The sequence below is a fragment of the Podarcis muralis genome, unplaced genomic scaffold, assembly GCF_964188315.1.
Source record: "Podarcis muralis unplaced genomic scaffold, rPodMur119.hap1.1 HAP1_SCAFFOLD_101, whole genome shotgun sequence".
NCBI classification, from domain to species: Eukaryota; Metazoa; Chordata; class Lepidosauria; order Squamata; family Lacertidae; genus Podarcis; species Podarcis muralis.
Window position 1 is genome coordinate 40,001 of NW_027554728.1, and position 5,000 is coordinate 45,000.

A 5,000-nucleotide genomic window follows, 5' to 3' on the forward strand; every position below is an offset into this window, starting at 1 on the left:
GCAGGCAGGCAGGCAGGCAGGCAGGCAGGCAGGCAGGCAGGGTGGGCGTCCCCTGCCTGCCTGCCTTCCTTCCTTCTTCCAGGTAGACCGTGTAAGAACCTGGCGCTTTGTATAGAAGCGTCAGGCGGCCGCAGGCAGGCAGGCAGGCAGGCAGGCAGGCAGGCAGGCAGGCAGGCAGGGTGGGCGTCCCCTGCCTGCCTGCCTGCCTGCCTTCCTTCCTTCTTCCAGGTAGACCGTGTAAGAACCTGGCGCTTTGTATAGAAGCGCCAGGCGGCCGCAGGCAGGCAGGCAGGCAGGCAGGCAGGCAGGCAGGCAGGCAGGCAGGCAGGCAGGCAGGCTGGCTGGACGTCCCCTGCCTGCCTTCTTCCAGGTAGACCGTGTAAAAACCTGGCGCTTTGTATAGAAGCGTCAGGCGGCCGCAGGCAGGCAGGCAGGCAGGCAGGCAGGCAGGCAGGCAGGCAGGCAGGCAGGCAGGGTGGCCGTCCCCTGCCTGCCTGCCTCCCCCGCCCCCAGGTAGACCGGGTAATAACCTGGCCCTTTTTTTTAGGAGCGCCCTCGTGTGGCCAGCATGGTAAGGGCAGGGCAGCCGTCTTCCTCTTCTTCTTCTTCTTCTTCTTCTTCTTCCTCTTCTTCTTCTTCTTCTTCTTCTTCTTCTTCTTCTTCTTCTTCTTCTTCTCTCTTCTCCTTCTCCTCCTCCTCCTCCTCCTCCTCCTCCTCCTCCTCCTCCTCCTCCTCCTTTGTCGTATCCCCACTGTTGTCAAGATCATGCGTGCATGCGTCTGTGCATTCGAGCGGTCGAAATGGGGGATGCGTGAGTGTTTGTGTGTGTGTTGGCATTCCTGCCCGCCCGCCCGCCCACCCGCCCGCCGCCGCCCTCTCTCTCCGTGATCTATTTTGGGTCTGTCTCTCTCTCCCCCACCCGCAAGCACATCGCCACGACAAACCACGACATCGCCAAGGGCGGCCTTCGTGGCGACAGCTGCCGTAGACCTCGGTGAGTTTGTAGACCGCCGCTTGGCAGCAGAGCAGCAGGTAGGCGATGGAGGAGACGGGTGGGGTGGGGTGGGGCGGGGCGTGCCTTCGTGCGTACGTGCGTACATGTCCTTGCAGGGAGGGCAAGGGATCAACCTTGGCGATGTTGTGGGCGGGGGTGGTTTCCTTGGTGTGCGTGTGTGCGCGTTGGAGTGATATCTTGTGTCCATCTCTCTGTCCCTGTCTGTCTCCCCTGCACACAAGCGTGTGTGCGGTGTACTTGGCTCCTGTGTCTCTGTCTCTCTCCCTCCACACAAGCAAATGCTGTGTTTGAGTGTCAGCTTAGTGTGAGAGAGAAATTTTGTGCCCTTCTGTCTCTCCTCTCCTCTCCCGCAAACGACTTTTTGTCTTTGTTTTTGTGTGTGTGTGTGTGTGTGAGAGAGAGAGAGAGAGAGAGAGAGGAGAGACAGAGAGATTTGGTTTCTGCCTGCCTGCCTCTGCCTGCCCCTCTCTCTCTCTCTCTCTCTCTCTCTCTCTCTCTCTCTCTCTCTCTCTCGTCTCTCTCTCCCTCTCCCTCTTTCCCTCCCTCCCTCCCTCTCCCTCCCCCCCCCCGCAATCAAGTGTGTGTGAGAGCGCACGAGTGATTTGGTGCTTGTCTTTCTGTATCCCTGTGTCTCTGCATGCTCCCCCTCCCACAAAGGAACGCCCGCCCGCCAAGACTTTTCTCCCTTGCCGTCCCTGCAAGGACGGACGCACGCACGCACGCATGAACGCACGCCCTCACCCGTCCCCTCCATCGCCTACCTGCTGCACTGCCGCCAAGCGGCGGTCTACAAAGTCACCGAGTTCTACGGTAGCTGTCGCCACGAACCCCACCCACCCTTGGCGATGTCGTCGGGTTACAGCGACCACGTAGACCTGGAGGCTCCATGGGGGGGGGGGGGCGCGCGCACGGGCCGGTAGACCGGGAAGTCCTACGACCTCCACAGTAGACCGGCAAGACGCAGCCTCTCCGGCGGGTAGACCGGGGCCCCGGCGAGTAGATTGTCCGACCGGGAAGCCCCCACGGCCGCGGAGGCAGACCGGCAAACTCCAGCCGTCGGGACCGGTAGACCGGAGGGGAGCCGACGGTCGGGAGACCGGGCAACGGCGCCAGCCCCTCCGGCCGGGAGACCGGGCTTCCCGAGGTCCGGCGCCCAGTAGACCGCCCAGCGGTTGCGCACCGTGCTCCAGGTAGCCCGGCAGAGCCGCGCTCTCCGGAGGGTAGACCGGGAAGCCCCGACGAGCTCGGAGGAAGACCGGCAAACCCCAGCTTTCCCAGCTGGTAGACCGGAGGGGAGCCGAGGGCCGGGAGACCGGGCAACGCCGCCAGCCCCTCAGGCCGGTAGACCGGGCTCACCGAGGTCCGGCCCCCCCCCCGTAGACCGGCCAGCGGTTGCGCGCCGTGCGCCAGGTAGCCCGGCAGAGCCGCGCTCTCCGGTGGGTAGACCGGGAAGCCCCGACGATCTCGGGAGGAAGACCGGCAAGCCCCAGCCTTCCCGGCCGGTAGACCGGAGGGGAGCCGAGGGCCGGGAGACCGGGCTTCCCGAGGTCCGGCGCCCAGTAGACCGGCCAGCGGTTCTGCGCCGTGCTCCAGGTAGTCCGGCAGAGCCGCGCTTTCGGGTGGGTAGACCGGGAAGCCGCATGTTCTCGGAGGAAGACAGGCAAGACCCGGCCTGCCTGGCTGGTAGACCGGAGGGGAGACGAGGGCCAGGAGGCCGGGCAACGCCGCTGGCTCCTCTGGCGGGTAGACAGGGCTTCCCGAGGCCCGGGGCCCAGTAGACCGGCCAGCCGTTCAGTGCCGTGCGCCAGGTGGTCCGGCAGAGCCTCTCTTTCCGGGGGGGTAGGCCGGGAAGCGAAGCCCCGGCGAGCTCGGAGGAAGACCGGCAAACCCAAGCCTTCCCGGACGGTAGACCGGAGGGGAGCCGAGGGCCGGGAGACCGGGCAACGCCGTCTGCCCCTCCGGCGGGTCGACCGGGAAGCTTCCCTTCCTCGGAGGTAGACCGGCAGGACCCAGTCTCCACGGCCAGCAGAGCCCAGGGCCGGGAGACCGGGCACCGCTGCCAGCCCCGGGCCAGACCTTCGGTCGGTAGACCGGGAGGCCCCCTTGTTCTCGGAAGGAGCCCGGCAAGGCCCAGCCTCCCCAGTCGGCAGACCGGGGGGGACTCCGTTCGCGGGCCCGGCCGCCGCCTGGAGGACCGGGGCCTTCGCGAGTAGACCGGGCGGTCGGCGGGCCTCGGGCAGGGTAGACCGGGGAGGACCGGGAAGCCCCAGCCGCCTCGGCCGGGCGGAGAACGGGGGGACCGGCAGCGGACAGACCTCCCAGCGGTAGACCGGAAAAGCCTTCCGTCCTCGGAAGGGGACCGCCACGTCCCAGCTTCCCTGGCCAGCTCCTCCGGCGGGGAGCTAGATCCGGCCGCCCCCCAGGACAGGAAAACGGCCAGCGCTTCCCCTCCTTCTGCCGGGAAGACCGGCCGAGCCACCCCCGCTTGCCGGCCGGTAGACCGGGGCCCCCGGCAACCTCGCCCCCTGGACCGGGCAGGGGCCGGACCCACGCAGGCAGACGCCCGGAAGCCTGCCCTTCCCCGGCCTTCGCACCCTCCGCCAACCGCTCTCGCCTCGCCTCCCTTTTCGGAGGTAGACCGGCAAGCCCCAGTCTCCCCGGCCCCGGCTAGTAGACCGGGCAGCGGTACCAGTCCGGCCGTCAGGTGGACCGGCACCTCCCAGCCCCAAGCAGGGGAGACCGGGAAGCCGTCTGTCCTCGAGGTAGAGCTGGAAGCCCCAGCCCGGCAGGCAGGCAGGCAGGCAGGCAGGCGTGAGCGTGGACGCGAGGAGCCCACCGGGCCTCCGTCGGGACGGCCGGGAAGTCTCCCTTCCTCGGAGGTAGACCGGCAAGACCCAGCCACCCCGGCCGGCAGACTGGAGGGGAGCCCAGGGCCGGGAGACCGGGGTGACCGTGGACGCGAGAAGCAGACTGGGCCTTCGCTGGGTAGACCGGGAGGCCGCCCGTTCCCTGAAGGGGGCCGGCAAGGCCAGGCCTCCCCGGCCGGACGGCAGACTGGGGGGGGGACAGCGGTCGCAGGCCCGCCCGCCCGCCGCCGGGAAGACCGGGGCCCTCGCGAGTAGACCGGGCGGTCGGCAGGCCTCCGGCAGGTAGACCGGGGAGGACCGCAAAGCCCCAGCCGCGGGAAGACCGGCCGAGCCACCCCCGCTTGCCGGCCGGTAGACCGGGGCCCCCGGCAACCTCGCCCCCTGGACCGGGCAGGGGCCGGACCCACGCAGGCAGACGCCCGGAAGCCTGCCCTTCGCCCGCCTCCGCCCGTCGCCGAGAAGCAGAGGCCGGGCGCCGGGAACGGTCTACCGCCGCCCCGGAGCATGGGTAGACCGGCACGACCGGGGAGCCGCGGAGCCTCTTGCCGGAGTGAGCCTGCCGCGTCTGGCCGCCAGGGGCTTCCGAGACGCCGGCCTCTCGCGGCGCCGGCGCCCGGGCCCGCGCCCTGGCGCACGGGTAGACCGGCACGACCGGGGTTTCACGGAGCCTTTTGCCGGAGTGAGCCTGCCGCGTCTGGCCGCCAGGGGCTTCCGAGACGCCGGCCTCTCGCGGCGCCGGCGCCGGCGCCCGAGACGCCGTCCGCTCTCGCCGGGCAAGGACGGCATGCGCGCGGAGATTTCTGGCGACAGGGTTTTCAGGACCCTCTGGAGAACCGCAGACGACCCAACCGCGCTCCCCGGCCAGTGTGGACCCACGGCGGGGGCAGGCGCGGCGTCTGACGCGGTACTTCTGGTTGAACCGAAGACGACCCAACCGCGCTCCCCGGCCAGTGTAGACCCACGGCGGGGGTAGGCGCGGCGTCCGACGCGGTTCTTCCGGGGGGAACCGAAGACGACCCAACCGCGCTCCACGGCCAGTGTAGACCCACGGCGCGGGGCAGGCGCGGCGTCCGACCCGGTTCCCTCGGAGCAGCGGTGAGCAGCCTCCTTCTCCGACC